This window comes from Engraulis encrasicolus, chromosome 8, assembly GCF_034702125.1.
Source record: "Engraulis encrasicolus isolate BLACKSEA-1 chromosome 8, IST_EnEncr_1.0, whole genome shotgun sequence".
Taxonomy (NCBI): domain Eukaryota; kingdom Metazoa; phylum Chordata; class Actinopteri; order Clupeiformes; family Engraulidae; genus Engraulis; species Engraulis encrasicolus.
This window is the reverse complement of record NC_085864.1, coordinates 53,172,271-53,184,580: the sequence shown is the minus strand read 5'-3', so window position 1 is coordinate 53,184,580 and position 12,310 is coordinate 53,172,271. Positions and strand designations below refer to the sequence as shown.

At 41.1% G+C, this 12,310-nt stretch overlaps 1 long non-coding RNA gene across 2 annotated transcripts; it reads right to left on the bottom strand.

Moving 5' to 3' along the window:
* Positions 1-5,913: 5,913 nt before the first annotated feature.
* LOC134453779 (uncharacterized) lies at positions 5,914-11,187 on the bottom strand. Of its 2 annotated transcripts, none has more exons than XR_010035754.1 (6): positions 10,912-11,187; positions 10,463-10,517; positions 9,334-9,450; positions 8,629-8,683; positions 8,151-8,232; positions 5,914-7,192 (listed from the first exon to the last, which is right to left on the bottom strand). It is a non-coding gene; the product is annotated as an uncharacterized LOC134453779 (long non-coding RNA). The 2 variants fall into 2 exon arrangements; XR_010035755.1 differs by having other exon boundaries at positions 9,401-9,450.
* Positions 11,188-12,310: the final 1,123 nt, after the last annotated feature.

Sequence of the window (12,310 nt, the reverse complement as noted above, 5' to 3'; positions counted from 1 at the left end):
AATTTGCGGTCACTAGGTGCAGATTTATAGGCTAGCAATGGTGAAGAATCTTTAACAAAAATCCTGGTTCTGGTTCGTGATCCGGATTTCAATCTGTTGTTCTTTTGGTAATTAACAACAACTCCACAAAGTTTCAAATAAATCCGTTCATGACTTTTTGAGTTATTCTGCTGACAGACAGACAGACAGGCAGACAGACAAACAGACAGACAGACAGACAGACAGACAGACAGACAGACAGACAGACAGACAGACAGACAGACAGACAGACAGACAGACAGACAGACAGATAGGCAGACAGGCAGACAGACAGACAGACAGACAGACAGACCAACACGACCTAAAACATAACCTTCTTGGTGTAGGTAATGATGCAATGAATTGGCTCCAATCATTCACATAGGAGAAAAAATCTATTCGCTCAGAAATGTCACAACAGTAATTTCCAGATATTCTTGTGTAATGTATGTATACTGTCTATGTCTAATTGTCTATGTCCACACCTAGAGTCTAGAGTCTATGTCTGTCTGCATGGGAAAGTAAGAAACGTAATTTCAATTCTTTGTATGACCAGCGCATGTAAAGAAATTGACAATAAAACCGACTTGACTTGACTTGACTTCCAGATATACTTGACACCTGTGGGCTATCTAGGGCTATTAGCAGTTACCATGTAGGTTAGCTTAGCCAGGTTTAAGCACTTAACCTATCTCCAGATATGATCTGTTACATATTGTAAAAAGAGAGGAAAACGCAAAAACAACATGTATCTTGTTTTTATATTTGTTTTTTTATATATAATAGTGAGAGGCCCAACACCCGTGTGTCAAAATCTTCCTCCTCCTCACTTTTCACACACACACACACACACACACACACACACACACACACACACACACACACACACACACACACACACACACACACACACACACACACACACACACACACACACACACACACACACACACACTCTCTCATACTCCCCACCCATCTCCTACATTTCTTCGCACACTTTGTTCTGTTCATTCTCTCGCTTTCTTTTTAACTCTTTTTCTATTCTCCCCCGTTCCCATGCTCTCTTCATCTTTTATCTCTCTATTTCCGTTGCTCTGTCTTTCTTTCTCTCTACTCTCTCTTCTTCCCTCTCTCATTTCTCTCTTTCTCTCTTTTTTCTTTCTCGCTCCCCTCCCCTCTCTCATTTCTCTCTTTCTCTCTTTTTTCTTCCTCTCCCCCCTCCTCTCCTCTCCTCTCTGCCCACATCAGAAGTAATCATCTCACAGACACAAAAGCCTTGCCTGTGATTTTGCCCTTCAAGGTCTCCCAGGACACCCTTGAAGGAGAGAGAGAGAGAGAGAGAGAGAGAGAGAGAGAGAGAGAGAGAGAGAGAGAGACAGACAGACAGACAGAGAGAGAGAGAGAGCGAGAGAGAGAGAGAGAGAGAGAGAGAGAGAGAGAGAGAGACAGAGCGAGAGAGGGAGAGAGAGAGAGACAGACAGAGAGAGAGAATGAAGCTGTTCCCCACCCCATTCACACACGCACGCACGCACGCTCGCACGCACGTACACACACACATACACACACACACACACACACACACACACATACACACACACACACACACACACACACACACACACACACACACACACACACACACACACACACACACACACACACACACACACACACAAAAACATTTTGTCTTTTTGTCTTTTTTCTGATTGTATTTAGAAAACAAATTCCAAAATATTACAAAGTCTGACTTTCATTTTACATTTAAAATGCTTTGAGATACACACACACACACACACACACACACACACACACACACACACACACACACACACACACACACACACACACACACACACACACACACACACACACACACACACACACACACAGTAAAATGCAATTGCTGAACTGTAATGTGCAATATTGTAGGCCTATGTGTATTAGGTCTTTGCGTATGTTTTGTATTATTGTATTTATGTAAGCTGTGCATTGTGTATTGTGTGTTTATGACACCTTGCGGGATTAATACAAGTACTCCACTCTACTCTACTTATCTAAAAATATTAATATTTCTCTACAAATTCAAGTCAAGTCAAGTCACTTTTATTGTCAGTTCCTTCATATGCACAGGCCATACAAGGAACTTTAAATTACATTTCTCTCTATACCATGAAAGGAAAGGACACAGACATACACAGGACTGACATTTACAGACTGACATCAAAGTGCAAGACAGGACAAGTAACAGTGATGGACCAATAACAGTATTAAACATCACACAGTACATTTCAGTGTTGAAGTGTTACATGTGTGCAGTTGGCACACTCGTCATAGACATGTTGAGTAGCTTCAAGAAAGGCCAGCAAGGAAACTCTCATTGTCATAGTGACACAGCACTCCACAACACACATAGCTCACTGCACAATGACATTGCATTTATGCCTTGCCTCATCTGTGCTAGGGGGCAGTCCCAAACGGCTCCTCAAGGGAGCTATGTGGAGGGATACCTCAGTCATGGAGAGCACTGGTTAATTACTCCCTCCACCAACCTGGTGACTTGGGAGTCAAACCGGCAACCTTTGGACTACGAGTCTGACGTTCTAAGCACTTACCCATGACTGCCCATAGGGACACCCAAACATTACCAGTGAGGATGTGCAATAATTCAACTGTGTCACTCACCACATATGGCTACTGTACACTGAGGAAGATAATTTGTAAACAAAGAAAAAATGAACAAATCCATTTTAGTCAAGAAACAAAAGCAAAGATTCTGAATAAAATGTCTTTGAATGAATTACTTTTGGAGGTATGACTCTGTTCAGAGCAGCCTCCTATGTCCATGAGCACCATGGAAAAGCAAGTCAGGGGGCAGAAGCAGTTAGGGAATAGAGATGGGATTTATGGCTCTTTTTCGGGATCCGGATCTTAGTGGCTCGTTCCTTTCAAAGAGCCGTTCAAAAAACTGGCTCTTTTGGCTCTTTTTTTATATTATTTATTCAGTGTTAAGAATGTAATATTTTGACTCCTCCTCAAGGTACTGTAAAGACCGTTTTGCTTCTCTTTGAGGCAAACAATTGTGTTTTTTCCCAAATTTAATTACTCTGGTCGAGGTCACGTGCTTAAAATGAATGAAAAATGAACGAAATAACGGTCGAGTGGCTCCCCCAGCTGTGATCCGGTTCCCATCGTTCACTTCAGGGAGCCGTTCAAAAGAACCGGCTCGTTCATGAACGACACACCTCTATTAGGGAATTCTCACCCCAGCAGGACAGAGAGAGATAGGTATTATGCCCATGAACAGAGTCATGCGACAGACAGTACAAGAGTACATGCCATGTCATACACGACAAGTGAAAGTGAAGCGAAAGCCCATTGGAAAACTCCAACTCCCATTATAATTGTGACACAGCACTCCACAGCACACAAGTGAACATTGCACACTGCACACAACGAGGGAGAGCACTGGTTAATTACTCCCACCACCAACCTGTCGGATCGGGAGTCAAACCGGCAACCTTTGGACTACAAGTCTGACGCCCTAACCACTTACCCATGACTGCCCAAGGCGGAGGGGTTGGACATGGGTAGCAAAAGAAAGTGAAAAGTGAAAGTGAAAGCCCATTGGGAAACTCCAACTCCCATTGTCATTGTGACACAGCACTCCACAGCACACAAGTGAACACTGCACACTGCACACAACGAAATTGCATTTATGCCTCACCCGTGCAAGGGGGCAGCCCTCAGTGGCGCCCCATGGGGAGCCCTCAGTGGCGCCCCATGGGGAGCAGTGCGGTGGGACGGTACCATGCTCAGGGTACCTCAGTCATGGAGGAGGATGGGGGAGTGCACTGGTTAATTACTACCCCCACCAACCTGGCTGGTCGGTAGTCAAACCAGCAACCTTTGGGCTACAAGTCTGACGACCAAACCTCTTACCCATGACTGCCCAAGGCGGAGGGGTTGGACATGGGTAGCGAAAACCAAGCAGCTTGTGGATGAGGGTTACCTGGCAGGATTTAGGAACTGTTTCCACTTATAGCAGAATATTTTTTTATGTGGATATTTTGTGGATATCTTGTTTCTCCTGGTTACAATGGTTTTGGCCTTCCGTTTCCACGTAGCAGATTTTTAAAACCCACATATCAAAAATCCTGCTTTTAAAATATCCCAGTTAGGGGCTAAAATGCACTTGTTACAATGGATTTTTTTATCCCCATGTTGCGTTTCCAACTAAACAGGAGAAAAAAATACCTACATATAAAAATATCCTGCTACGTGGAAACAGCACCTTAAAGTGTGTGTCGACCGAGTGTAGCCACTCGATATGGAAGAAAAATGATCAGCTGAGTAGATACACCTGGATCAATTAGTGATGGAATTGAGTTGAGGACAAGTGGCAAGCTTCTTGACTACCATGGCCTGGCCAGAACTGAAGCTAACACTTTGATTTTTCCAACAAGGACGATAGTACGCATTGGTTAGAGTTGGTGTCTTTCTAACACCACATGAGAAATGATGGTAACACTTTACTTTACGGATCGCTAATAAGGTGTTAATTTCATACTAATTTCTCAGTAATTTCAGTCTAATTTTATGGTAATAACTGCTTGTTATTAGTAATAACAGCAAAATAACCATATGGTTTCCGGTGCAATTACACTATAATTTCTCATTAATAACAGCAAAAATAACCATACAGTTTCCAGTGCAATTATGCTGTAGTTTCTAGTTAATAGTAGGCTAATGGAAACAGCTACTGTGTCATCATAGTAGTTAGGTGGTAGGTATGCCAGTAACTAAACGGTATCAGCCGAAGTAGTTTCATACTAATTAGGCTACATCAGGGCCGTAATGTGCAATATTTCCTCTTCCTATGTTATTGCATAGAAACGACCACCCAAGCATCCTTGTATTATTTCTGCTTAATTACCTTGTAAACAATTGAGTAGTTATATGGAAATAAGATAGAATCAGGGCCGTAAAATGCATTATCACCTATTCCACTCAATTTTATGGAAATTACATAGGTTCATGGTCTTAAAATGTCTTATTTCTTATTTCCACTCAATTACTTAGTTATTATCATTTTTAATACAATATAGACTAGCCTACTATGAAGTGATTCAAGTACACAGACAAACACATTGTGTGCAAAACTTTATTTATTTTTCCAATCAGTTATGAGATTCATGTTCACTGATGTGAGGTTGTCAATCTGCCACCATCCAGAGGAAGTCCTGTGAACACAAACAAACAAACAGAGAAGTCAACTGCAAGACCGGTTTCACCACGTTTATTTTTTTATGTTATCAATTCACCATCGCTAAATTTGCTTCTGAAATGCAGTACCATGTTAAATGCACGTTGTAAATCTTCCTCAGGCTGACATCGTTGCTGATTTACAAAGGCAAACTCTAGCTAGCACCTAGCTTCAGTCATTGAAAACATGGTGGGCAGAGCTAGCTAGAACTAGTGGTTTCCATGTACCTCTGTAGGCTATGCCATTTCAGCACAAACACGGCTGATAAGACGTGTTTGCAATGTATACAGTTAAAATCCTTCAATGCTCAGAGACAAAATGAAAGCAGGTTAAAGCTAGAACTACATTAAAAGTTCGTTGTCAGGAAGCTTACCTTGCCTGGCTCTGCTGCACTGAAGTTGAACTAGCTCGCGGTGGCCAAGTATGTCTGGCTGCGGACTGTAGCGCCATATCCCTCTCTATATCCCTGTCGGCCATCTTGGCCCAGGCAGCCCATCCATGTCCCTGTCGGCCATTTTGGCCCAGGCAGTCAATGCAATCATGTTGTACGGTTAAAAACCCATCTGCCTGTCGGCCATCTCGACTAAGAATCGTTAAAACTACCATGGGACATTTATTGATGCAAACTACCATGGGACATTTATTGATGCATTTAACTGACGGTTATTGTATTGCAGGATTTTGTTTAACAGTCTGTTAAAATCCACTAATCAGCAAAATAGGCCTACTTAAACATTAATATTTTGCTTTTTTTTGTTTAAATCATGACAAGTTTAGTGTACACAAGTCCTACAATGTTCAGTCTTTAAAATTCACGGCAAAGAACCTTGAAATAATGAGTATTGTTGCACTTACCTTTGATTAATCACATAGGCTGCATGTTAAACTAAGATAACCCAAATATAAACATAAAATGCATCTTTCTTTGATTTAAACTTGTCATGATAACAAAGGGCGCCCAAACATCCACAACTCCCGGTAGATAGGTCTACTTCTAGCAGATATTACTGTTTAAAGACTTAGCCAAATGGAAAAGACAAGGGAAGGCCAAAGTAGCCTATGTTTTCAATTGGTTCAATTAAATCAAATTTGTTTATTAGACAAACACAGTTTTAAATCCACCAAAGACAGACCAGGACAATCAAACAAAACAAAAAAAAACACAAAAATAAACTTTTAATTAAAATATGAATAATTACATATGTGCAGACATTTAACTATGTGCACTCTCAGCCTCTGAAGCATCGTATTTGTTAAGATAAGAAAGCAAACACAATACTAAATGAAAACAACTGAAGTATAAACGTGTACATAAATAAAGCATTTACTACACATTTCCAAGAGTGGCTGTTATTCTGATATCATCCAGGAAGACCGTAATGGTGAGATTAGAAAAGAACATTTTCTCAACTGGAGTTGTTTTGGAGTGTGTGGGAGATCCAAAGGAAATGTTGGGAGTGTGTGTGTGTGTTTGTTTGTTTATGAGTGTTAGCCGTTGTAAATCGAATACAAACCCACAGGATCAACTAGCTTATTAGGTACTTATCTAAACACTGTTGCACTGAAATGCTGACAATATTTTGGTAATAACAATTAATTCGCCTCGCATCTTTGTTTCAGTTGGCCAAGTGGTTGCTTACCGCAACACCACTAGGTGTGCGCAAGTTCATTGCACTGCCAGACACAGACCTTGATACCAAAACTTTAGGGAAAGTGTGAGTGTTAGGGTGGGCACATGTTGCCAGTACGGCCTGGCAGTCCTTCGAGAAGTCCTCCATGTCCTCTTGTATTTCGAAGTCGAACACAAAGGGCTCCATGTCCACCTCCACTCCTCTACCCGTCCTTTCAACCCTTATTGGTCAGCAGTCACTGCACAGCCTGGTGGATGTCCGTCAACAGCAGGAGCTCATTCTAAAACAAAACCATTCAAGATGTGTTAATTGTAGACACATACTGTGTCTCACAGGGCACACTTGTGCACCTCAGGCACTAGGTTTCAGTGTGTATGGCAGATTGCAGGGACCTCGAACTCAGGCCCGGGGGGCAAATCTGGCCCGCTGAGTCCTTTTATTCGGCCCACAAGGTCATTTCAAATGTGCATTACAGTTGGCCCACACACCATTAATGTATAGTGTATGAAAATGAAATTTGGTGTCACAGGAATATAAGTGGGCACAGGCCAATGGAACAGCTCACACTAATATGCAGCTCAATATTTGCAGTAGTGGAATGCATTGGCACTGCCCTTACAATTCCCACACTACCCTGGACTTGTCAGTACCTGTGGTTTTGTTCTTCTTCAGCCAATTCCAAGATCCTGGTCATTGTAATGGGGGCAGCGCTTTGTTTACATTTCAAAAAAACATTTTTATTTATTCCCAAAAACATCCAAAAGGTTGTACAACATCAGCAGACAACTAGCAAACAGCAATACCGTTTGGGAAAATATTTGGAGTAGGCCTATGTTAATTTTGTTTAAAACGTAAACAAACGCTGCCCCCATTAGAATAGCTCATGTCTCGGAAAGGGCTGAGTCAAAAAATGTGGCATCACCGGGTACTAACAAGTCAAGGGTAGCGTGAGCGATACAACAGCATATTGAAATTGACTGAACTGGTCCTTTAAGAATTAAATAATCTTATTTGTGGTTAGGAAGTGTATATGGGTTTAAGAAAGAATGACATTAATTTTATTTCATGGGTAAGCCCATCTTATTCAGGTGTTTGTCTCACACCAGAAGTGTGGACTGGTTATAGAGATTTTATGGGAATGTACATGTTGTGCAGTTGGGTGGCATCATTGGCAAGGTAGTCATTTCACTTCATACATAAATAAATGCATGCATAATATAAAATAAAATATTAATTACCAGACAGTCTTACAACGTTTCTCCACTGTATTACCAGGCAATGAATGAGGGATAACCATGTCAAGCCTCACTGCAGTGGTTTCTGTAAATAAATGACAGACATTTGAGTTAATAGATGTATACTGTGATAACAAGAAAATAATAGGAATGACAGGTTTGACAACTTAAGACAAGGTTAGACAGCATAAGCAAGGTTCTCTCATCACGTTTAGACGAGAGTCTCTCACATCACGAAAGAGCCTAAAGCTACCCCTTCTCCCTCCCAGCGTGTTTATCAGGCGGTGTATTTTTCATTTTACAGAACATACTTCATCTAGTGCTAAACAATATCAACAAAGGCCATCAGAGGACTGCATACGACAAGAGAATGCTAGAGCTCTAGTAGATTCCGCCTTAGCTTTTCGTGCTTTCTGGCATTCAAGCAGACTGGCATTGCATCTTCTTAACATTGAAACTTCAAATAAGAAACACTACACACCTGTTCAGACGCACAAAGCACATCAGTGGGATTTGCCAGGCACTCTCATCTACTCCTGAAAAGGCAATGATACAAGAACATGCTTAAGACATACTCCAACAACAGTATATGTGCAGTAGTGGAATGCATTGCCACTACCCTTACAATTCGATTACGATTCAGGAGGTAACGTTTCATTTCAAATCGATTCAGTCCGATTGTACGATGCATTGCAATGCATTACATTTCTACTGAAAGCATTGCACATTTTTATCTGTCATGAGGCAGTACAAGCAGTCAGACACTGAACAACATTTTATTGGCTGCTGTGTGTCCTGCAATCCTCCAGTTTTCAATGCTTGAAGTGCTTTCATTTAATGTAAAGTTCATTTACTCCAGAAATGCCCACAGAAGTAATTGAAACATTAAAAAATATGCCTCATCAATTTGGGCATTTTCCTAATTGATTATTGTTGACATCACTAATGTGCAGGCACATTTGAAATGTCATATATGGGTAAAGAGGGTGTGTGAAATTGAAGAGCATACACACCGAATTTGGCCCTCAGGCAATGACTTTGACACCCCTGGCATATTGGTCATGCACTGAAACATTGTGCTCAAAGTGCATAGGTGCGCCATCTGAGACACAGCGATACTGTATAACACGTCACACTGAATTACTATTAATAAGTATAAGGGCCAAATGGAGTTTGGTATGCATACTTTTTGAATACATTGATCACTTGGTTGCGTTACTCCTTCATACTATGCAAATGCTGCAACTGATCACCTTCATCTTGTGATGTTTTTGGGTGAGGGCTGGGCAGGGTGGCAGGCTGGCTGCGGAGAGAGGATTAGAAAAAGACAGAAAAAGTTTAAGACGCGATGGAAAAGTCCAATCGTCATTATGACACCGCACACATTGAAATTACACTAATGCTGCAGCCTAGTTGGTGCCCCAGGGGAGCATTGCAGCAGAATGGTACCATGCGCAGGGTGGGGAATGGGGAGAGCACTTGTTAATAAACACCCTCTCCAATTTAGCAGGTTGGGAATCGAACTGACAACACTCAGGGTACAAATCTGACTCAAACTTACCCATGACTGTTTCCTTTAGTCTAAATAATTAAGAATTAAATAAGCTTATTTGTGGTAAGGAAGTGTATGGGTTTAAGAAAGAATGGCATTTAATTTATTGTATGGGTAAGCCCATCTTATTCAGGCGTTAGTCTCACACCAGAAGTGTGGACTGGTTATGGAGATGTTATGGGAATGTACATGTTGTGCAGTTGGGTGGCATCTTTAGCATGGTAGTAATTTCACTTCATACCGGTGTAAATAAATACATGCAGATAATAAAATAAAATAATTGCCAGACAGTCTTATAAAAGTTCTTCCACTGTATTACCAGGCAATGAATGAGGAATAATCATGTCAAGCCTCACTGCAGTGGTTTTTGTAAATAAATGACAGAAATTTGTGTTAATAGATGTATACTGTGATGACAAGAAAATACTAGGAATGACAGGTTTGACAACTGAAGACAAGGTTAAGCAGCATAAGCAAGGTTCTCTCATCACGTTTAGATGAGAGTGTCTCACATCACGAAAGAGCCTAAAGCTACCCCTTCTCCCTCCCAGCGTGTTTATCAGGCGGTGTATTTTTCATTTTACAGAACATACTTCATCTAGTGCTAAACGATATCAACAAAGGTCATCAGAGGACTGCATACGACAAGAGAATGCTAGAGCTCTAGTAGATTCCGCCTTAGCTTTTCGTGCTTTCTGGCATTCAAGCAGACTGGCATTGCATCTTCTTAACATTGAAACTTCAAATAAGAAACACTACACACCTGTTCAGACGCACAAAGCACATCAGTGGGATTTGCCAGGCACTTTCGTCTACTCCTGAAAAGGCAATGATACAAGAAAATGCTTAAGACATACTCCAACAACAGTCAACAAAAAACGAAGCCACGAGTTGCTAATCAGCTACCTCTTTAGCACTCTGTAAACAAATATGCATGGCGGTTCTGTTGTATTAATGTGTCCGCTTTATTAGTGCCCATATACTAAAAAATGATCGAAAAATAGCCATTAGTGTTGATATGTAACATTTAAAGCACCGTTGATTGGCTATGATTTGTCCTTCACCCCTGAGCTAGTTAAATATAATAGATTATTTAGCTTTCAAGTCCGACTTTCACTAGTAAACTATAATCTGCCCTTAACAAGTTTATCAGTCCCCAGCAGATTGTTGTGCACCACGTACCAATAAATACCATAAAATCAGTCAACTTACATGTCTTCAAGTTCTCACAAGACGTCTTCGTTGAAATTTCTTCTCCAAACCCAAACTGATGGTTTTGCCGAGTAAGCATTCTTCAGATTTCTAGAGCGATTTACTTACTTTTTACGTGCCTAAAGATACGCTTAACAGCCAAAACAAGTTATTTATGTATACATTTTACAACCTCCTAGTCCCTATAATTGTATTTTTCTGTAAAAATGTACTACTGGCCCGGCGGCCGCGGTAATCTGATACAAAATGGCCGACAGGGATATGAGCGCGGGCCGCGGGGGAGAGGGAGGAGGGGGGAGAGAGATATCCCGCTGCAGTCCGCAGCGAGACCCATCTCGCGGTGGCGGCGAGTCCTGTTGTTGCTAGGCAACGAAAGTTTGGTTACTGCAGAACAGGAGCGTCCCAATCAGTATACTTCTGTACTTCAAGCACACTCGTTCTAGTTGTACGCTGCTCGCTCTGCTTGCAGTATGGCTCAGAGACGCTGACGTTGTTTAATTGAGTACCCTGACACACAAGGGTGGAGTTTGAGACGCACCACACAGTGCTTTCGCACGCAGGCAGCAACCAGGGTAACTTTCAAGGTGAGCTAAAATGGTCTTGATGTTGATTTCATCCACCTTCAATCGTCGAATTACTTTAGCCTTATGCAAACATGTTTTATGAGTTAGTGTTAGGTTTATGTTTGTTCTGGAAATGAAACGGCATACAGAAGTACCTTTACAATGGAAACCACTAGCTAGCTCTGCCCACCATGTTTTCAATGACTGAAGCTAGGTGCTAGCTAGAGTTTGCCTTTGTAAATCAGCTATGTTGTCAGCCTGAGGAAGATTTACAACGTGCATTTAACATGGTACTGCATTTCAGAAGCAAATTTAGCGATGGTGAATTGATAACATAAAAAAAATAAACGTGGTGAAACCGGTCTTGCAGTTGACTTCTCTGTTTGTTTGTGTTCACAGGACTTCCTCTGGATGGTGGCAGATTGACAACTTCACATCAGTGAACATGAATCTAACTGATTGGAAAAATAAATAAAGTTTTGCACACAATGTGTTTGTCTGTGTACTTGAATCACTTCATAGTAGGCTAGTCTATATTGTATTAAAAATGATAATAATAATAACTAAGTAATTGAGTGGAAATAAGAAATAAGACATTTTAAGACCATGAAAATATGTAATTTCCATAAAATTGAGTGGAATAGGTGATAATGCATTTTACGGCCCTGATTCTATCTTATTTCCATATAACTACTCAATTGTTTACAAGGTAATTAAGCAGAAATAATACAAGGATGCTTGGGTGGTCGTTTCTATGCAATAACATAGGAAGAGGAAATATTGCACATTACGGCCCTGATGTAGCCTAATTAGTATGAAACTACTTCGGCTGATAC